The sequence below is a fragment of the Lipotes vexillifer genome, unplaced genomic scaffold (assembly GCF_000442215.2).
Source record: "Lipotes vexillifer unplaced genomic scaffold, Lipotes_vexillifer_v1.1 scaffold112, whole genome shotgun sequence".
Classification (NCBI taxonomy): domain Eukaryota; kingdom Metazoa; phylum Chordata; class Mammalia; order Artiodactyla; family Lipotidae; genus Lipotes; species Lipotes vexillifer.
In genome coordinates, this window is record NW_006776285.1 from 1,371,778 (window position 1) to 1,395,361 (window position 23,584).

At 39.6% G+C, this 23,584-nt stretch overlaps 1 protein-coding gene and 1 non-coding gene across 2 annotated transcripts in view; both read left to right on the top strand.

The window, feature by feature from the left end:
* The window catches only part of PHACTR2 (phosphatase and actin regulator 2), a 198,391-nt gene that overhangs the window by 10,859 nt on the left and 163,948 nt on the right, over positions 1-23,584 (top strand). The gene's annotated exons all lie outside the window — the stretch shown is intronic.
* On the top strand, positions 15,390-15,462 carry TRNAE-UUC (transfer RNA glutamic acid (anticodon UUC)). The gene has a single exon. It is a non-coding gene; the product is annotated as a tRNA-Glu (tRNA).

Below are 23,584 nucleotides of genomic sequence, written 5' to 3' on the forward strand. Positions count from 1 at the left end.
TCCATCATCTTATATAGATACCAAATAAAAAATGTTTATATGTGCAGTTTCTTATCTTTTGTGGTCTGGGAAACCAGATAATCAAGATTGTTATCCTTTTATCTAAAATAATAGACCCCCATGAGAGCCTGAGTAGTTTTCCTATGATTCATGTGTATGGGCTGGAGTTCATGAATTTTTTACATTTACTTAAACTAAGTGGCAGTTCACTTTATTTCCTAGTTCTTGACAGAATCTTCAGTGATCTTGCCCATGCTCTCAGGATCTCACAAAGGGCTTCCCTGGTGGCGCGGTGGTTAGGAATCCGCCTGGCAATGCAGGGGACACGGGTTCGAGCCCTGGTCCTGGAAGATCCCACATGCCGTGGAGCATCTAAGCCCGCGAGCCACAACTACTGAGTCCGCGAGCCACAACTACTGAAGCCCGAGCGCCCTAGAGCCCGTGCTCCGCAACAAGAGAAGCCACCGCAATGAGAAGCCTGCGCACCTCAACAAAGAGGAGCCCCCGCTCGCTGCAACTAGAGAAAAGCCCACATGCAGCAACGAAGACCCAACGCAGCCTGAAATAAATAAATTAATTATTATAAAGAAAAAGATTTCACGCAGAGCTCTTGTGTGCTTGGCCCCCACCTGTGTCACCGACACTGTTACCCACCTCTAGTCACACAGCCCCGGGCCCGGCACCCAGACTCTTCGTCTCATCCCCAGTGCTCTGTCCTCGTCTCTGCTTTGCTCCCTGCTCTTCTCCTTGCCCACTCTTCTTTCCTTATTCTTCACCTGGTGGATTCCTATGTGTCTTTCAGGACACGTGGCTCATCTGTCACCATCTGGAAATCCTTCTGCACGTCACTGCAGGGCTACTTATTCCCTGAGCTCCCCTGGCCAACATACCATTGTGTTGTCATTGGCCCTTCACAGCCACTGTCCCTGTCAGCCAGGTCCCCACCTTGAGCAGTTGCTCAAGGGCAAAGTTCTCTTCGCCTTGGTTTCCTTAAGGCCTAGCACAGTATGTGGCACACAGTAGGTACTTAATATATGCTGGCTGACTCACTGCTTGTGCCGTTGTTACCAATCTGCAAAATGTTCTATGTCATGCAGTGGTGTATTTATACATATGCTCATTATATCAATTTTAAAAGTTTAAGGAGAAAAGGATAGTTGGAAGGAAGTACAGTTGGAGGCAAAAATGCAAAGCATGGCTGCCTGCTTGATGATCTTGATACAATCCTGATACAGTCCTTGTATTTCCAGATGTAGTTCCTCGGAATCTTGATTTTTTTTTTTTCTCTGATTGCCATTAAACCAAATCTAGAATTTCTAAATGTAAATTTTGTAGGGATTCCTTGCAGAGGAAGATAGAACGTGTAACAATTACAGTAACATGTGTATTGAATTTGATATCTCATGAAGAACCATATACCTAAAGAGAAAATATTTTTTCCCAAGGAGGATCTGATGATATCAAAAGAATGAGGCACATGAAACTTGGCCATAAGTAAGTAGTAAAAAGGAACTGACCTTTGGGAATTCCCTGGCAGTCCAGTGGTTAAGACTCCACACTTCCACTGCAGGGGACGCAGGTTCAATCCCTGGTTGGGGAACTAAGATCCCGCAAGCCGTGCTCGGGCTCCCCCCACAAAAAAAAAGAACCAGCATTCAACTTGAAAACACTCAGTCTGGTGATACTTTTTATCCATTTTTTCTGAACATTTCCAATTTCCTTCCTTAGAAATTCTTTTTCAAAATACCTAAAATATATCAGTGTGCTTAGATGTATCTTGCTCTTAATACGTGGAGGGGAGGAAAAAAACTTAGTTGTAATACCCAGAGGAGAGAGAAATATTTCGGAACTGTTGTTAAAAATAAGTTAATGTGATTATGGCATATAAAACTAGTTTTGTATTTGTAAAAACAATTTGTGTTTGCATAGGCGATGTCTGGAAAGAGTATATCCCAGGCTATTAGCAGTTCTCAATCCCTGGGGAATGAAAGGCGAATGTTCATATTTTACTTCATACTTTTCGATATTGTTTGCGGTCTTTTGAGTTTTGCTTTTACAATAAGCATATACTGCTTTTAGAAATGTTTAGAAGCCAATAAATTGTGTTTTAATCAGTTAACTGGAAAGCAGCACATATTATATACTGCCTTGCCATGTAGGAGGACCCAATATCCTGGGTAAACCTCAGATACCAACGACATGGATTCCAACCCCACAGTAACTTGGGATGAATGGTTGGAAGGTTCTGCTTCCCCACAGCTCCCCACACTGCCCCAACACAAGCTGTTATTGAATTTGTTCTTTTATTAATCAGCACTAGCTGTGAAATTCTGTTGATGCTTCTGACCAAGACTCAGCTGTCCTGATCGATTTGCACGTAACATTACCACAACAAGAACACTTAAACTAGATTTTCTTCTATCTTCCTATGTTGAGAGTGGACTTGAGGTTTATGGGTAAGATAAGCAATTTGGAAATATCCACCCATTTTCATGTTGTAGGGAAGCAGTTTGTTTTCATGGCATGTAGCTGTGTTCAGATGGGTAAACTCCACCCTATGCCTGCTGGATGGGAGCATTGTGTTCAAACTGTCTTTGAGGGGCTCTAGGCCAGTAGATAGGACCCCAGAGGTGCACTGGATCAGGTGAGGTGCTTCCTAGAAGGGCTAAATCAGGAAGCCAGAGGGTGGCCCAGCCAGGAAGGTGAAGCTGAGTTGATCACTAGGTCTAAGAGTTGAGTGGTGTGATGGAAATGAGAGATAGAGACCATAGTCATAGCATAATGAACCAGGAGTCAAGGCACATGTTGGGAGCAAATCCAGATTATTACCCTGATCTCCTGTTATAAATACTTGCTGAGTGCATTCTTTGTCTCATGTTAAAAATATGGTCACAACTGTACAATAGAATGGGATAGTTTCTGTGCCAGACTTGTGTTTATTTTGAGATATATCAAAGTTTTACATGGTGACTCAGAATTTAAACTCTACTGCTACATGGACCAATCATTCAAGTAATATTTCATAACTTATCAGATTAAGTGTGTGCTACATATTGATTTCAACTTCATCGGAGCAAGGAGATATAGGCACTTTGTTTTATGTCCCCCTTCATATCGCATCAGTGTGTCTCTAATGATCTAGTTCCACTAGCAAGTGTGTGAATTTTGCAGTTGTTAACAATGACTGGGTGAAGCTTATTGTTTTGAATTACTTCGAAACACCTCTTGCTTATACCTTACCTCCTTTAATTATCACAATTTTGGAACGTAATTTAGATGAAAGATATTTTCGACAAATATGAATTGAGAACCTACTGTGTTAGCCACCCTTTTGGCTGCAGAGAACACAGCAGTGGTAAGACATATCCAGTCCCTGCTCCATAGAACTCACATGCTATTGGGACAGAAAGGTAATAAACAGATAAGCAAATAAATATATGGTATAGTGCCAAGTAGTGATAAGAATCATGAGGGTTGTGCCAGGGTGATGGAAGTTCTGTAATGTGAATTTCATCCCAATGATTGGCTGTTTAAATAAGACTGGCTTACAAAACCCGGGAGATTTGTAAGCACAGCTTGTAAAATCTTCTTTTATCAGTTTGGTGTAGTTTCAGGTGAACACCGCTTTTTCTTATTTCAATTTGCTTGAACCCTTTAAGTTTCATGCTGTTTCAAGTTTTAAGAAGTGGCCCAAGGTCAAAGAAAAATGCTAAGAATTTCATCTTGTTTTGTGTGACTACAGAATGAAGGTACATAATTACATGACCGTCCCCACCCCTGCAAACCTGCAGTGGCCCAGATTTGTTTGAAATTTAGCACAGAACTGCATTGTTATCAGAGGATGTTCCCAGGAGATAAAAAAGGCCTGGCAGAATTGCTGTGGCAGCTTGATTACAAAAATATTAAAACATTTCTTCCTTAATGACAAAGACCCATTGTTTACTTTTATGAGAGCGAGTTAGCACATGTTTATTTTGAGAAACTTTGGTCTTAAGAGCATCTGCCTTAAGATGCTTAAGACTGCTATGCATACCAGTCACTCCGGGGAGAAAGGCATGTCAATTAAAGGACAGGGATGGATTTTAGCAAAGACATTAGAATTTAAACAGCCAAAGAGAATTTCTTTCAGCAATTATATTGGATGGGTATACATTAATTTCAGAATGTTGATATTACTCAAATAGGAAATTCTGATTTCCGAGTTGTCTCTCACGTCAGTTTACAAACCAGACCAAACTCTGTTCATTCAGTTGTTCATTAGTTCATTCATTCTGTCCTTCAACAAATGTTTGTGAAGGCCTTCTATCTGCAAACATGGTACTCCTTGCTAAGTGTCTGTCAATAAAATAGAGCTGTTGTTTTCCTTTGAGATGACACTGCTGTGAGAAGACAGATGAGTTCTAGAACTGCAAGTGTTTAGATAGCTATGTACGGTACAAAGTGGAAGATCCAGGAGGGAGACTCTGCTTGACAAGGGAAGAGAAGCTCCAAGGGGAGGTGACATGTGGGCTGAGGGTTTGAAGAGCAGGTTCACTAGGCAGAGGGAAATGTGAGTGTTACCAAGCCAAACTTGGGTCTGCTCGCCCCTGTGCAGTAAAGCCAAGCTACTTACACTGGACTGTGGTGAAGGAAAGTACAGCGTTTATTGCAAGGCATCCAACATGGGGTCAAGCGAAGAGAACAAGCAGCTCATACTCAGAAGACCTGAACTTCCCAGTGGCTTTCAGGGAAGGGTTTCTAAAGGTAAGTTGAGGGAGAGGTTCACAGGGTGCCTGATCAGCTCGTGGATGGGTTAGTGACGAGGTAACCAGGTGGTATTTCAGGAGTCAACATTGTCAACCTCTGGTTCCAGCTGGTCTGGGGTCAACGTGCTGGTGGTCAGCATGTAGTTAACTTCCTCCACCTGGTTGGCGTTTTAGTATCTGAAAAACAACTCAAGGATATGGCTCAGAATATTATCTGTAGCCCTTAATAAAGAAATGAAGGTCCTTGATTTGTTTTATGGCTAAACTATTATCATTGTGTCTTGCTTGACTGCTTTCCTTTGTTACTGCATTTTCTCACTTCTCTGATTAAATTCTGCTCTTTGGAACTTGGGGAAAGCCTAGGAGGCTAAAACTTTTCTTCAAACAAGAGGCAGGGTATTCAGAGTGGGGTGGTCTTTCTCAGGGAAGGCCCCACAGGGTCCTGCTCAGCTTCATGAGTTTCTGGCAGTAGTCTCTGACTTTGTAGTTAACACGTTATTATTTTAACAGCTAAGATGGCATGACTCAGTTTGATAACCTATCTTATTCAGCTGACTTGGCCTAGAATGATCTTGATCAATTCCAAAAAATAAATTTACTTTCAGGACATAAATATTTTCCACCACTAAATTTCATAAATATTTATTAAGCACCTAACCACAAGCAATATGATGTGTCACTGTGTAGGTAGCCTTGGAGAATTCAAGTCTAATCAGCTTTAAAAAAAATTTTTTTTTAATTGAGGTGAAATTCACATAATATAAAATTAACCATTTTAAAGTATACAATTCAGTGGTGTTTAGTACCTTCACAATGTGGTACAGCTACCAACTACTCTATCTAGTTCTTTTTAAAATTTATTTATTTATTTTTGGCTCTGTTGGGTCTTCGCTGCTGCACGCAGGCTTTCTCTAGTTCTGGTGAGCGGGGGCTACTCTTCGTTGGGGTGTGTGGGCTTCTCTTCGCGGTGGCTTCTTTTGTTGCAGAGCACAGGCTCTAGGTGCGCAGGCTGTGGGCTTCAGTAGTTGTGGCACACAGGCTCAGTAGTTGTGGCTTGCGGGCTCTAGAGTGCAGGCTCAGTAGTTGTGGCACATGGACTTAGTTGCTCCACGGCACGTGGGATCTTCCCGGACCAGGGCTCGAACCTGTGTCCCCTGCATTGGTAGGAGGATTCCTAACCATCGCGCCACCAGGGAAGTCCCTTTATCTAGTTCTAAAATATTTTCATCAACAGAAAGAAAACTGTCTACCCACTATGCAGTCATTCTCTATTTTCTCCTCCCCTCAAACCCCTTTCAAGCACCAATCTGCTTTCTGTCTCTGTGGATTTCCCTATTCTGAATATTTCACATATATGGAATCATATGATATACGACCTTTTCTGTATGATTTCTTTTACTTAGCATAAAGTTTTCAAGGTTCATCTACCTTGTAGAATGTACCAATACTCCATTCCTTTTTATGGCTTAATAATATTCCATTGTATGGATATACCACATATTGTTTGTCCATTCATCCACTGATGGACATTTGGGTTGTTTCTACCATTTAGCTATTGTGAATAGTGCTAAATATTGTAAGCATTTGTGTACATGTATTTGTTTGGGTATCAGTTTTCAATCCTTTGAGGGTATGTATGTAGGAGTAAAATTGCTAGGTCATATGGTAATTCTGTGTGTAACTTTTGAGGAACTGCCAAGCTGTTTTCCACAGTAGCTGTACCATTTTACATTCCCATCAGGATATGTGAGGGTTCCAGCTTATGCACATCTTCGCCAACACTTGTCACGTTCCATTTTTTAAATAATAGCCATTGTAGTGGATGTGAAGTATTGTCTCATTGTGGCTTCGATTTGCATTTTCCCTTATGAATAATATTGTTGAGCTTTCTTTCTCATGCTTGTTGGCCATTTGTACATCTTCTTTCCTCTATCTCTGATGGCAATTCCAAACAAAAGAAGTTATAAAAATGTTCTGAACAAGGATAGCCTTGTTAGAATAAGTGAGGTACGTTATCAGAGGACTGATTTTAGGCAGAAAATAATCACTTGCTCTGTAAGTTACAATGTGATTGTTTAAAAACCAATCTTACTATTTTATGTGTATTATATTTATTATATTGCACACACCTATTGTTATATTGGTTAAAATATGAACTTTGAGTATCTTCTCAATCATAAGCATTAGGTTATTCTCTGCAATAGCTTAGGTCTTATCGAAAGTTACTCAATTTGAGCCAGATCTATGATCCATCCATTTCTTTATAGCCTTTTGAGATGTTGTTATAAAGTTTGCTTGTGGGATAAAGTTCATAAATTCTATACATCCCAATATGTAATTTTTGCTATGTAAAGTATATATGTAAGTATATACAAGAGGGGAGAGAGAGAGAGAGAGAGAGAGAGAGAGAGAGAGAGAGAGAGTGTGTCTTAGTACTAGGAGGGATATTGAACTTAGATTTCAACAATTCAACTCAATTATTTCAATACAGCATATTTACTGTATTGGCTCACCAGAAATAAAACTCTCTCTTTCTCTCACTCAGAAAGTGAAAGACATCTTTCTTAATATTTCCAAGGGAAGTTGCTGCTCATTTTTTCTCATTAACTCCATAAGTATACAAAGATTAGAAGCTCAAGACAAGGAGAGGTCTAGAGCTAATGTTCTTTATCTGGAGAAAGAGAGATACCCCAACACTATTGGATGCACCAATCAATACCTCACATAGTAGTTTTGTGTATTCAAAAATTTTGCGTTGAGCACCCACAACGTTGCAGGAATTGTCCAGGCTCTGGGAATATAGCAGTGAACACAACACAGAACTTACATTCTATCAGGGGAGATAGATACATGAGCAAATATATGAGGTAGTTGTAAGCGTTGTGAAGCAAAATAGAATGAGGTGTAAGGGACATGACAGGGCCACTTGAAGGAAGAGTGGTCCAGGAAGGCCTGTCTGAGGACGTGCAGTTACACGAAGAAACTGTATGAATATCGGTAGAAGGGAACAACATGTGATGGGGCAGGCTTCACCCATTTGGGGGACGGCTTGGAGGTCAATATAGCTGAAGTGACATGATTTCAAGGGAGAGTGGTGGAAGATAAGTTCAAAGAAATAGCCAATTTAGAACAGACCAGTGCTGAAGATTTACTTGGAATTGCAAGGATCAAGTTTATCTGTCCTTGTGCTGGGAACCAGTTCTAGCTTCTGGTGGGGTAAAGAGTGTCCGTATTAGTTTCCTGTCCTTGCTGTAACAAATTCCTAGAAACTTAGTGGCTTAAGCACCACTAGTTTATTATCTTACAGTTCTGGAGGTCTGAAGTCTAAGATGTGCCAGCAGGGCTGCATTCCTTTGGAAGTTCTAGGGGAGAATCCATTTCCTTGCCTTTACTGGTGTGTAGAGTCCACACACACTCCTTGCACATGGCCCCTTTCTCCATCTTCAAAGCCAGTAGCATAGCACCTTCTCATCTCTAACATCTCCTCCTGTCCTTACATCTTATCTTCTCCCTCTGATTCTGACCCTTTTGCCTCCTTTTTATAAGGACTCTTGTAATTAGATTGAGCCCACCCAGATAATCCAGGATAATCTCACTCTCAAAATCTAACTTAATCACACCTGCAAAGTCTCTTCTGCCATATAAGATAACATATTCACGTGTTCTAGGGATTAGGATGTGGACATCTGGAGTGGGGGGATGGGAGAGCGTTATTTGGCTCTAACTGTGGTCTTTCTTGCTTAAGCAAAGTCTGATTTCTTTAGCAGTGCTATTCCCAACCCTCACCAGACTGCATTTTCATTATTGAAGGTTTCATTTTTAAGGTTCTTTCCCTTCACTTTCTGGCCAATGGGAAAGGAGATAAAAGTTTAAATCCATTAGAATTTTGTTGGACTGCAAATGCATAGGGCAAAGATGGCCTTATCCATCTCTTTATCCCCAGTGCCTAAGAGAGGTCAAAGTACATGTTCAATCAGTATAGAAGGTGGTGGTGATGATTATGTTATGAAATGAAGGAGGGTGGAATTTTATAGTTTTCTTAAAGATGCCCATAGAAATGATGAGATTTTTCAAGTATGAATACAGATCTATTATATGAAAATCATATTTATCATACATCCTTTCCCTGGACAGCTCTCTGGGGGCAAAAAGAAGGCTAGAAAGTGAGAGGGACAGAATTTTACCATCTCAGAAAGAAAAGAACATATTTCTGGTACCCAGTCTAAATTTTCCTTTCAGTGGTAATTTTAAAAACAAGTGAAGTTTCAGCATTTGAATTTATATCAAGCCCCACTTTTGGCAAGGAATCAGCTAAATATTAAATTAGGTAATTTGGGCTTTATTCCAAAGTAACTAACACCCCTCCGTGATGGAGAAATACAGTTTGGCCTCAAAATGGTACCTCCAGAAAATGTCCTTGAGTGTTGGGGGTGGAAGGTGATACAAATTAGTGAGAGCTGTGGATATGCAGAGGCAGAAGGTTTTTTTTTTTTTTTTTTTTTTTTTGGGTTTTTTTTTTTTTTTTTTTTTTTTTTTTTTGCGGTACGCGGGCCTCTCACTGCCGCGGCCTTTCTCGTTGCGGAGCACAGGCTCCGGACGCGCAGGCTCAGCGGCCATGGCTCACGGGCCCTGCCGCTCCGCGGCACGTGGGATCCTCCCGGACCGGGGCACGAACCCATATCCCCTGCATCGGCAGGCGGACTCTCAACCACTGCGCCACCAGGGAAGCCCGAGGCAGAAGGTTTTACCAGCCACTTAATGGGGCATGAACAGGCTCCACCGTGTAGGTGGCCTTTAGCTTGCAGTGTTGTGTCACTGTATGGCAGTCTTGCTGAGTGTGCTGCCAAGGGGAGGAAAAGGTTCCAAGGAGACACTTATTGAAAGGGAGCCCAAAACAGAGCAGTGTTCTCTTCCAGGACAAGAATTCTCAGCCCTGAGATAATGAAATTCAAATTAAAGGAGCGTTCAGACTGCTGCTCAGATTCATCTGGAGTGTTCTCTGCACTGTGTTATTCATCGCTGGGAACAACTTATAAAATGCGCCATCTGTAACATGTGGCATCACAGACCTTGTCAGAGAGCAGACTGCGTGATCTGAGCTGACCTCTGTAAAACAATCAACTGTATTGCTGCTCCTATGTTTTCACCTTCTTGCGGTTTGCATTTTCTGCTAAGGTAATCTCTGTGACGAGAGGATGATGAAAATCTTGGATGCATGACCAAAATAACTTCAACAATGGGATTTGAATCTTTCTTTCTTATAATAGTAAGATGAGTATTCATAAATATTCTTTATTTAAGATTAAATAATTAAAAGTCTTTATTTTACTATCGTTTGAAAAATCCTCTTATCTTGTACGGATGCAAACATTCAGGAAATTAAGTATGTCTAGGAAGCCACAGTCAAGTCATATCAGTTCTATCTAATTTTAGAGGAAATTTAAGAATATATATGTTAATATAGCAAATCTTTGATTTGGTGACGTTTAAGTTAATTACAATGGTAGGATCTCTGTAAATACTACTGTATATCCAGTTCCAACTCATTTTTCCCAAATTTTATTACTAAACATCTATCCCCTAATTATAGCTCAAAAAAAAAAGTACTTTGTAAAACTAATGCTGACTGAGTAGACGACTATCATTAACCCTTCATGGGGGTTGTCACATAGGTTAAATGAGTTAATATTAGTAAAGCCCCATTCCTGACATATTTATAAAATGAATAAAGATCATGAGAATGAATTCCACTTATGCAATACTCTTGGTAAGAGAAAGTAAATTCCTTTAACGGAACTTAATAAAGCAGGTCTGCATCATACTTAATTCACTTGGGGTAACAGTGGGAATCTTTTGCACTCCAAGTCTCTCTCACAGTAAGTTACCCATAGGTCTTCTTAATAAGCAGTGCTTCATGTTTTTTGTTTGGTTGGTTGGTTTGGGGTTTTGGGGTGGTTTTTTTGGCCACGCCTTGTGACTTGCGGGATCTTAGTTCCCCCACCAGGGATCGAACCTGGGCCATGGCAGTGAAAGCGTGGAGTCCCAACCACTGGGCCACCAAGGAATTCCCAGTGCCTCATGTTTTTAGTGGTTACTTGAAGCAACTCAGGAATGTCTTATACAACAAATCCTTTCTTCTCTCTTTTCAACATCAGCCTTCCTTGCTGAAAGTCATGAGGCAGGGATTAAAGAACTTCTCGCAAAAATGGAACATCCTTCTTAGGTTTCAATAAAAGTTGCTGGTTTTTTTTTTTTAATAGTATCTAACTCTTATGTATGGTGTCACATCAAGGAGATTTAAGCTTCTTTAAGGAAAGCGGTTTTCAGAACCCTTCCTGGCTCCATCTACCTTGCCTGCAGTGGTACTCTGCCTATGGTACACGCATTGAGTACGTACTCAATTGAATTGAAGACTTACTCACTCTAATAGTGAAAAGATGAGGCTGTGAATCTAGCTTCATTCCCAAATCCCACAAACTGGGTCTCATCAGCAAAGGCAAGTTTAGAGCCTGGTCCTTGGAACTATATATGCATCTTAGAAATGTCAAACTTCTCATAAAGGGCACGTACTCTAAAAAGCATCATTAAGAGACAGAGTGAGTAGAAAAGGGTAAAAATGATGGAAACCCTAAGATTCTTTCTTATTCTGTAGTGCTGTTTTTATAAATCTGTTCCATTTCTAGGGTTATGAATCTATCTTTGTTATGGTACAGTGCCATGAATTCTGGAAAACTGAAACTAAGGTATGAAAGTAAGTAATGAGGGAACTAAGCCAGAAACACACTGCCATAGATTGGCCTTGGAAGCCCAGTAAAAGAACTGAGATGGTTTACTTCCCAGGCCTGCCGTCCATCCTCCATACCACCTCAGCTAGACCCTCTTTTTTTTTTTTTTGCTGTACGCGGGCCTCTCACTGTTGTGGCCTCTCCCATTGTGGAGCACAGGCTCCGGACGCGCAGGCTCAGCGGCCGTGGCTCACGGGCCCAGCCGCTCCGCGGCATGTGGGATCTTCCCGGACCAGGGCACGAACCCGTGTCCCCTGCATCGGCAGGCGGACTCTCAACCACTGCGCCACCAGGGAAGCCCTAGACCCTCTCTTGACCTGATGCTAAGCCGATGCTCAGTGTGTATTCTTCCAGAATTGGAGAAGCAAAAGTACATTAACCACCAAAAGGGGAAACTTAAGTTGTTTCCTTTCCCCCAGTCTCAAGCACTGGCTAAAACTTACCTAGAGACGGCTGCTTCTTTGAGGTCCACATGATACTGTCCTTTAGACTGTTTCTATTTGGGGGACCATAAGTATGTTTTTATACCTTGTCCTGGTTATCTGCATTTTACTTAAATATTTTTCTATTAAAAAACAACTATTTAGAGCTCCCCAACTTACTAAATAGCTTAAGCTAGTATTTATAAATATTGGCAAATAAATAACTTTGAATGTTTGACTTTTTAATTAATAAACATTTTTTTAAGAATGGTTTTAGGTTCATAGCAAAATTGAGCAGATAATACAGAGAGTGCCCATCTACTCCTGTCTCCACACATGTACAACTATCCCTACTATCAACATCCCCTACCAGAGTGGTACATTTGTTACAACTGATGAACCTACATTAACCCATCATTCTCACCCAGAGTCTATCATAGTCTGCATTAGAATTCACTTTCGACGTTGAACATTCTATGGATTTTGACAAATGTCTACCACCATTGTAGTATCATACATACAGAATAGTTTCACTGCCCTAAAAATCCTCTGTGCTCTGCCTAGTAATCCTTCCCTTGACTCTAACCTCTGGCAATCACTAATCGTTTTACTGTCTCCATAGTTTTGCCTTTTCCATAATGTCCTATAGTTCGAATAATACAGTATGTAGTCTTTTCAGATTAACTTCTTTAAACTTTGTTTCCTCCATGTCTTTTCATGGCTTGATAGCTTATTTCTTATTTATTTTTAACACGGAATAATATTCCATTGTCTGGATGTACCACAGTTTATTTATCCATTCACCTACTGAAGGACATATTGGTTGCCTCCAAGTTTTGGCAATTATGAATAAAGCTGCTGTAAACTATCCAGGTACAGAGTTCTGTATGGACATAAGTTTTCAGTTCATTTAGGGAAATACCTAGGAGCATGATTGCTGGATACTATGGTAAGATTATGTTTAGTTTTGTAAGAAATTGCCAAACTGTCTTCCAAAGTGGCTGTACCACTTTGTATTCCCACCGGCAGCGAATGGAAGTTCTTGTTATTCCTCACCTTTATCAGCATTTGGCGTTGTGGCCATTCTAATAGGTGTGTCGGGTATCTCGTTTTAATTTGCATTTCCCTAATGACATATGATGTTGTACATCTTTTCATATGCTTACTTGCCATCTATATATTTTCTTTGGAGAGGTATCTGTTCAGATCTCTTGCCCATTTTAAAATTAGGTTGTTTATTTTATTATTGAGTTCTTTATATATTTTGGATAACAGTCCTTTATCAGATGTGTCTTTTGCAAATGTTTTCTCCCAGGCCGAAGCTTGTGTTCTCATTCTCTTGACATTCTCCAGTGGAAGCTTTTAATTTTAATGAAGTCTTATCAATTATTTCTTTTATGGATCATACCTTCGGTGCTGATCATCGGCTTACTCGAGGTCACCTAGATTTTTCTCCTTTGTTATCTTTAGGAGTTTTATAGTTTAGGAGTTTTATAGTTACATTCAGGTCCAGAATCCATTTTGAGTTAGTTTTTGCAAAGCCTGTAAAAATTAGATTCTTTGTTTTTTGCATATGGATGTGCAGTTGTTCTTTTCTAAAATGAACTTGTAAAATATAGGTTTAAGGTTGAAGTAGAAGGTTATATGAATTAGAGAGGTGGCTCCCAGTCACCAGTATGATGCTGAATGCTCTCTGTGTGGACTGAACCGGAAGTAAAAGACTCTCTCTAGAAAAATAATAAATCAGTCAATCACTCATTTAATGAAAAAAAAAAAGACTGAAGTAGAAACAGTCTTGGTTTAGAAGCAAATATTTTACATATCAAGGCAGTATCACGAAGTGACTCTGACAATTATATTTCATTCTACCATTAGAAAACACTAGTCAGTGCAAATGTGTCTACAGACCTCATTTTTACTGTACTACAATGGGTCTTCACTAAAAAAGTAAAATAATCTCATGTAGAAAATGGCCTAGAAAATTTTCAGTTCCAAGTCCCATGTTCACCTTATTCTATGTGATAATTTTAGGAACAATATTTCTTTTTTTCCTTGCAGATAATCAGCAATAGCAATAGAATTATTGAATTGCAGCCTCTTTCAGGGAAGGTCTTCAGATATGTTCTAAGTTTCTCTTGTAGAAAGTTGCTGCCCATTATTTAATTAAAACCCCTTTCAGGGAAGGTTCCGATGTGTATTCCAAATTCTCTTCCAGAAAGTTGCAGCCTAAGAATGTACCATTCTCTTCCAAGACTGTAATTAAACAAATATATTTTCCTGCTGTCTGATCTTGCCAGGATGGGAACACTTAGTCCTGTTTATTCAATGAGAGAGCAGTCTTGCTGAAAATGAAACTTGCATTTTTTTCATTTTGATATATAGTATTCTATATATTTGAAGATGGTATTTATACACTCAGAGGCTATTGAAGAAAAACTGGTCCAATTTTTAAATTGAGGTCTCGGGGCCAGCTGTGACTTATGCTACTGATCAGTTTGTGTTCATTGTACGATGTATTCACAGCAAAGGAGTCTGATGATAGCAGGCCAAGTCAGTTAGATGATTTATCTCTTGTCTCTTCCATTGGAGAGTGAGCCTTGGATTCACGCCAGAGATGATAAAAGCCAACAGCAGCTATGTTATAAGGTGTCAAGCTGATGACTGTGCAGCTGGGCATGTGCAGATTGCTGCAGGCAAACCCTGGGTGATTTGCATGCCACAAATATTTGTTCACTGGATCTGGCTGCCAAAGGAAATAGGAATTGCAGCAGATATCAAACACGGTCTTGTCCCCATGGGATCTCATAGCCACAAATTAACAGGTCATTACCAATTTAAAAATCAGCACCAATATTTAATTTTTTTCATTTTTTTAAGGAAGGACAAGCTAATTTAGATAATCCTAGGAACTGAAGTAATTTCTATGCACAGAACATTTATCTACTATAAGGAAATCAAACCTTTCTTAGGTTCACTATTATCATTAAAATGGCCTTATGTATTCAAACATTCTACCTCCCTGTAATTTGCAGAGAGCAAGTGTTATCTCACATATAGTATATCTTCTCTTTTTAGCCCAAATTGGATTATACTTATTATTATGTATCAATAAATTTTAACTTAACAGTATATCTTGGCTATCCATCTATATTGATTTGTACGAATATTTTAAATACTGTTCCGTTATTTGGACATGCCCAAATGTATTTAACTAGTCCATCTTTGTTGGGGGCATTTAGGATGTTTCTGTGTGTGTGTGTGTGTGTGTGTGTGTGCGTGTGGGTGTGCTCTATTGCAAAAATGCCACACAAAGCACACATATTTGGAAATCTTTGTTCATTTAATTATGTCTACAGGGCGGGCTTCCCTGGTGGCACAGTGGTTGAGAGTCCGCCTGCCGATGCAGGGGACGCGGGGTCGAAGTGGTGGCTTGGGCTTCCCTGGTGGTCCAGTGGTTAGGACTTGGCACTTTCACTGCCGTGGGCCTGGGTTCAATCCCTAGTGGGGGAACTAAGATCCCATGAGCCAAGTAGTGCAGCAAAAAAAAAAAAAAAAAAAAAAAATGTCTACAGGGCAAGAGAAGAAAAAAATAAAGGCATAGGAAACATAATAATGATATTTAGATTTTCTTGGGCTGGTCTTCCATCTATTCCTAATCCTCCGTATGCTCTCAGTAATAAATGTTTGCCAAATAGTATTCATTTTCTGTACTGCATAACAAATGACCACAAGCTTAGCAACTTAAAGCAACACACATTACTTATCTCACAGTTTTTATGCATCAGAAGTCCAGGCACATCTTAGTTGGGTTCTCCCCAAGGCTGCAATCAAGGTGTCAGTCAGGGCTGGGTTTGTATTTGGAGGCTCCAGTGGAGAAGGGTCTGCTCCCAAGCTCACTCAGGTTGTTGACAGAATTCAGTTCTTTGTAAACTGAAAGCAAAGAGAGCAAGACTCTAAAGCGAATCAGCTGTCAAGGCAGGAGTCAGACACAACATAAAATAACCACAGGAGAACCATTCCATCACCTCTGCCATGTAAGACCACGTAGTCATGGGAGTGACATCTCATGTTGCACAGCATCTTCACCATGTTCTGTTGATTAGAAGCAAGTCACTGGCCCCATACTCAAGGGGAGGGAATTATACCAAGACGTGAATGGGAAAAGAGAATTATCTTGAATTCACACTTTATGTCCATGTAGATGGCCCATTTTTGCTTCTGCTATCTAAATAATATTTGGCCCCTTCAAAATGAATCAAATTGTTCTGGGGGAAAAGTCCCTGAGTTCTGGGATGATAAAACCTGAATCATCGTGAAAGACATGACTAAATCTCCATCAGTTGATAGATGGAGAATCCGACGTGAGTAAGGATAGAGATGATTTGAGTAACATGATTGACAGGCTTGATCTAATTGATCAAATAGATCTATATAAATTCCTTTTAGGTACACATGAAACATATACAAGTGTTGATTGTTTACCAAGTCATAAAAGAAATTTTAAGATTTTTAAAGGATTGATTTGATGCAGAACACATGTTCTGACTATAATGCAATTAAATTAGAAGCCAATATGGCTATCATAGAGATAGTGTGTTCTGGTTCCTAGACTGGATGACACATTAATATCTTCACTTTACTCCATTGATTCTCATATTTGTCTCTATGGGTATATTAATACATGGTGCCGTGAATTCCCATAGGAAGGACATCAAACACAGATTTGTTGAGTCAGGAACTCTTCTTAGAAAAGTAACTCTTGGGCTGAACCCAAAGGATGAACAGATGAGGAAAGTTAACCAGTAGACTCAGCGTCCAACAGAATAGAATAAGGTCCTCAGGCAAAAACCCTGAAGAGAGACAGTGGAGAGTAACTTGCTGTCTGGCTGAAGTGCAGAAATCGAAGAGAGAGGAGCCACAGGATGAGGCTGGAAGCTAAAGCAGATCTAGCAGAACTCGTCAAAGCCAATAAAAGCTTAGTGGAATTTCTATTTCTCCAGATTTAGCCCCAATATGAACACTTCTGGTTTTTGTTTTCTGTCAGCTGATATACTACTTCTGATATACCTATCACTATTTATTTTGAAAGATATTAAATATGGTATTAATATACAAAGGACATTCTTGGACAGATGTGCAGTGGGTTGAAAGGTGCCCTCCCTCAAAGATATGTCCATATCCCAACCCCAAAAACCTGTGAATGTGACCTTATTTGGAAAAAGGGTCATTGCAGATATAGTTAAGGATCTTGAGATGAAATTCTCCTGGATTACCCAGATGGGCCCTAAATCCAATGATAAATGTCCTTATGAGAAACGGAAGAAGGGAAGATACAGACACAGAAAGGAGTAGGCATGTGAAGACAGAGGCAGAGATTAGAATTATGCGGCCACACACTAAGGAACGCCTGGAGCCCCCAGAAGTTGGAAGAGCCAAGGAAGGATTTTTCCGTAGAGCCTTTGGAAAGAGCACTGCCCTGACAAGACCTTGTTTTTGGACTTCTGGCCTCTAGAACTGTGAGAGAATAAATTTCTGCTGTTTTTAAGTCACCAAGTTGGGCTTCCCTGGTGGCGCAGTGGTTGAGAGTCCGCCTGCCGATGTAGGGGACACGGGTTCATGCCCCGGTCCGGGGGGATCCCACGTGCCGCAGAGCGGCTGGGCCCGTGAGCCATGGCCGCTGAGCCTGCGCGTCCAGAGCCTGTGCTCCCCAATGGGAGAGGCTACAACAGTGAGAGGCCCGTATACCGAAAAAAAAAAAAAAGAAAAGTGATTGATGATGTCATGAGCCTCTACCTGTAGCAAAAAAAAAAAAAAAAAAAAAGTCACCAAGTTTGTGATCATTTGTTATAACAGTCACAGGAAACTAATACAAGTTGCTTAGATGAAATTTAGTTCTACATTTTCTTCTTGCAATACCAAGGAAGGCTTAGATCTTTATGCATATGACTAAATAATAGTGTTTTTCCATCCATGTGTGGCCAAAGCTACATAGAGGCAAGTTGTATATAGCTGATCTGGGGTCAGGGAAACTATAGTATCATTCTGATTGTCATGAAACTGTTGATTCAGAATGTTCTTTCTGAGACTTCCCTGGTGGTCCAGTGGTTAAGGCTCTGTGCTCCCAATGCAGGGGGCCCCGGTTCAATCCCTGTTCGTGGAACTAGATCCTGTGTACCAAAACTAAAGATCCTGCATGCCGCAGCTAAGACCCCTAACAGTCAAAATAAATAAGTAAATATTAAAAAAAAAATAAAAGAATGTCCTTTCTATTTCACATACTATATCTCCAAATCTTAGGTGAGGTCAGATACACTGGCATTGTACTGATTCAGTTATACAATAAACAGTATTTCAATCAAGGTCCTATTATCTTTAAACACCTAGTTTCTATAATACTTTGTTATTAGTGACCGTTTTTTTATTGTCCGAATTGTGAATAGGCTTGCTTTTGGAAGCACTTGGAGAACCTAAAAAAAAAGGATCAGTTGGCCAGAGCAATGAAGAGCTATGTTAACACAAGTGAATAAAATTCATTTCATTTGAGTCAAGGGTTTGAGCCTTCTTATCTTCAGAACTTTCATTAGACCTGGCAATCCGGGGTTCTGGTTTGGGCATGCTTGTCTGTTTGTGTTATAGATTGACTTGTATCCCTCCAAAGTTCATAGGTTGAAGTCCTAACACCTTCTCAGAATCTGTCCTTCTTTGGCATAGAGCCCTTGCAGATGTAATTAGTTATGATGAGGTCATTAGGGTGGGCCCTAATCCGATACGACAGATGTGCTTATAAAAAGGGGAAATTTGGGCATGGTGAAAGACACACAGGGAGCAACATCATGTAAAGATGAAGGGAGATCAAGTGATGTTTCTACAAGCCAAAAAATGCCAAAGATTGCCAGCAAAACACCAAAAGCTAAGGGAGAGACCTGGAACAGATTCTCTCTTTCTCAGGACCCCTTGTTCTTGGGCTTCCAGTCTCCAGAACTGTGAGACAATAAATTTATGTTGTTTAAGCTGCCCAGTTTGTGGTACTTTGTGGTACAGCAGCCCTAGCAAGCTAGTACAATTGGTTTCCTATTAATTTGCTTGAGAATTGTACGTGGGCACTAAGACAGCTCATGACAATAGAAAGGAAAAGACTCAATTTATATAATATTTTGGGTGATTTCATCGTAAATTATTTTAGAGTTAACTATATTAATATTATATATTGCACACATAATAATGAATTTAATACATCATTATTTTACAGACATATTATCAGTAAGAAATTTATATAAATTTCTGCTTAAACAGGTCTTTTTTATAGGGCAAAATGTTGTACAAATAATCTACCCACTGACCCCTTGACTGTTTTCAGAATTGTATTGGAATAGATATAATCTCAAACCAAATTGAACTTTACTTCTATTTGGAGAATATTTTAGTGGCCCAATTCAGAAATACTTTAAAAAATCAATAGATAGTGTCATATTGTGAACTGGTTATTTATGAAAATTGGTTGATGTATAGCTCAGAGATAATTAACATTTGGGCTTAGCTCAGTTTGGAATTCAATAAATTTTGGTAACTTCTTTTGTGTATGAAGTTATTGATCGTAACAGTGTTCTAACTATCAATTGATCATAACAATTGGATATAATAAATTATTTCATTTATCTATATCTAAGTCATGGACATTGAGGCAGGATAATGTACCTAAAAGTGGACTGTGAAATTTAGTTCCACAAAGCAGTGATATCCCTAGAGGTAAACAAAGGTAAAATATAAAACTCACTGTGTATGCAGCTCATAAATGTTCAGATCTAGGTAATGACATTTAATTTTCACCTTTGCTTTCCATTTAAAATCAGACCTCTAGGTATTTTTAATCTAGCTGTTTAGAATGTTAAATGTTTTACTTGAAATGCACATTTAGTTTATAAGCAGCAATTTAGTGTTCTCTTTCCATGATGCATTGATATTAAATAAAGCCCTAGAAAAAAGTTTATTACAACTTGTTTCTCCTTTACAAGCCCCTATATGGACTTTGTGTTCCTTGCTGGATATCAAAAGAGATTAGAGGCAGCATGATTTCAGATGAAAGAATAAGCATCTGCCTTACCCCAGTGTTTTCAGTTAAAAAATTTTTTTGTCTCATTAAAGAAAAGGAACAACAGAATTCTAAATAAAACACAATTTTAAGGAACTAAGTAATGTTCCTTAAATGTTTAATAGCTGATTCTTCAAGCTATTAAACATTTATACCTTTTCCGTTCTACTGAAAGTAAAAGTCAACTTATTTGCTGAAGAATCCTTAAAAAACACTGAAATTTTGCACACTAGTACAGTTATCAGTCTGTATTATTATAACATATTTAGACCCAAATGACTTTTCATGACATTTACTTGAACTCTTTTTAGGCTCCTTTTGTTTTCATAATAGAAGATAATTTTATGCTCTAGGTCCAGTATCCCCAACTTAAAAGAAAGGTGTGCATGTAGTGAAAGCATCTTGCTGGTTTGATTTACTGAGGAGTGAATTCCTCACAGGAAGGAAAAACTTCGGGTGAATATATTAAGAACGATTGTGCTGGCATTTATAATTCTCCATCTTTCCCATTTTTGAAAATACAGTTACGTGACCTATGATATAATTTTTGTTTTGTGGTTGTGTCCTTTAAATCAATAGAGAACAAGTATATTTTAATAAGTGTTTGGCAATATTAATGAACAATTTGGAGGAGACTATGTGTATGTCATCTCACGCAGTATACAAAAATAAATTACAGATGAAATAAAGATTTACATGTGAAAAACTAAAAGTACCAGAAGAAAATATGAAAAAAGTGGTATTTATATACCATTAGAGTATGAAAGTCACTCCTTAATACAACACTAGTATCAGAAACAATAAAAGAAATGATTGAAAGATTTGAGTACGTATAAATGTAAAACAATGCTCTATAAGAATGTATATTTGAAAAAACTGGGGGAAATATTTATGCAGAGATAAACATGTCAGAAACATTGGCATGAATACTTTAAAAAACTTTTTATATTAAAATATATGTTCTCCAGTCCTTTAACAGGTACTTAAATGATCATCTGATATGTCTGAAGTCATAGGCTAGGTATGAGAGAGATAATAGACTCACATGGGTTCTTCAAAGGGCCCCAAATCTAGAGTTTCATTTGCATTGTGAGAATCTGTCAATAAATGGTTATTTTTATATTATAAAACTATATCCCACTTTAAAACCTCTAAATAGAATAGGTATTATCTAACATTAATGTCATAACATGTCTCCTTAAAGTTTAATGACTTTTTAAAATAACTAAGTAGCTTCCAAATATCCATAATATAATGAGTGACAGAACTCTAGGACCTAATTACCTTTATTTGACAGACACATGCAAACACATATACACGTATTTTAATGTAATGCGGTCACTTCTTAGACATAACTTCATTCTTCCAATACAACTGAAAAGGTGTCCCACTTTGCATGATTTATCATTGAACCACAGCCCCCTTTTCTGTGTTCATGGAATAAATAGAGAAGATAATTAGAATTCCACTTTTCTTGAAATGTCAAGAAAGGCAGATGCACTCTGACCTCAGCTTTAAATTTAACCAAGAATATGGGAGGATATGAGGCTGCTCAACATGCTTCTCAAGGAATTTCCCCCAAGCACTAATATCTGAATAGCCTGAAAAAATATACAAGAAAAGCCTTCGTCTCTCCTGACATGAAGTTATGCTCAGCATGCTAACTATAAGGCCAGGGCTTAGTTTCAGAACAACAAAGAACAACATTTTCCCATTCTTCATAATGTTTGTGCTAAAATAACACTCTTGTGATGATGATGATTATTCTCTATAGTCAACGTTTCTTAAGTGCCTACAGTGGGGTAAGGCTTGTTTCTAAAGAATTAAAAAATGTGTTTTTAGCAAGGCTCTAAAGATTGAGTCTTTACTATGCTGTCAACTGTTACATTTTTTAAAGCTGTAAAAAGAACAAAACACAGAATATTCTAGGTCTCCATTAAAATGTAGAATATTCTGTGGTGACCAGTTGCTAGTGACCTATATTGATAATTAGAAATATTATAATTTATTAAACCAGTACTAAGTGATACCTGTTGCAATAAGCACTTTACATTGTTTTGATGTATTTTGATATCTCCATTTGGCAGAAGAGAAGCCAAGATTCAGAGAGGTTAAAAAACTTGCTAGGGTCCCACAGCTATAAATAACAGCAAGGTTCAAACCCAGAGCAACCTGATTCCAAATCCTACTCTTAACCAATGATCTACTTTCCTCTCAAAATTCCTGCAATAAAGGGAAACAATTTAACTTGTGTCCGTTCACTCACACCTACAGTGTGCTAGGCCCTGGGCTAGTCTCTAGGGATCCAATGGTGAAGACAGGCTACGTCCCTGCCCTTGTGAGCATGCATTTGTTTGAAATGTATAAATACTTAATATTAGCTAAGTGAAATGGGAGGATAATAAAGGAAAATGGACAGATAGTTATGGCACAGCTTTATATAGAGGCAGGGAAGGCCTCCTTGAGAGTTGTTGGCTTATGGGAGACCTTGGATGAAGTGAGAGAGGATGAAGCCGTGCAGATATTTGGGGAGAATAGCACGTGACACAGAAGGAGGCAAGTGCAAAGGTCCTGAAGAGAGAACGTGCCTGTGTTTGAGGACAATAAGGACAGACAGTGTGGCTGGAGAGGGGAGGGTGATGGAGAGGATGAGCAGAATTGAGGACACAGAGCCCACCAGGGCCAGTTCAGGGAGGCTTTGTAGCCCATAGTAAGGATTTACAGTTTTTGTACATGTGCAATAGGAGCCCATTGAAGGGTTGGGCTTATGGAGAGACTGGGTCTCATTAACCCTAGCCGTGTGGAGAATGCACTGTCGAGGAGCCAGAGTGGACATGGGAGAGCAGTTAAGAGGATGCTGCCAGGCCCCCAGAGACAGGTGGAGGCTGAGATAGAGCCTCCACCTGTCTCTGGGGGGACTGGTGAGTGGTTACTTTTGTGTTCTATTTGGAGAATTAAGGGGATTTTCTTTTTCTTTTCTTTTTTTTTAATTTAGTTTAGTTTTGGCTGCGTTGGGTCTTTGTTGCTGCACGTGGGCTTTCTCTAGTTGCGGCGAATGGGGGGGGGCTACTCTTCATTGTGGTGCGCGGGCTTCTCATTGCGGTGGCTTCTCTTTGTTTCGGAGCACGGGCTCTAGGCGCGCGAGCTTCAGTAGTTGTGGCACGTGGGCTCAGTAGTTGTGGCTCGCGGGCTCTAGAGCGCAGGCTCAGTAGTTGTGGCACACGGGCTTAGCTGCTCCGCGGGCATGTGGGATCTTTCCGGACCAGGGCTCGAACCCGTGTCCCCTGCATTGGCAGGTGGATTCTTAATCACTGTGCCACCAGGGAAGCCCCTCAGGGGATTTTCTATCTAGCTGGGGACATGAATAAAACTCAGAATAGTGGAATAATAAAGGCAGTGTCCAATTAAGAACTCCAATATTAGCTGCAAATTCTTCCACATATCTCCTGCATGTCATTTGGGGAAGGCAGGACCCGGTCACAATGGTGGGTATTTTGAGATGGGGAAGATTGTTAGAGCCTCTTTTGCATTTCCCTGAGAGCT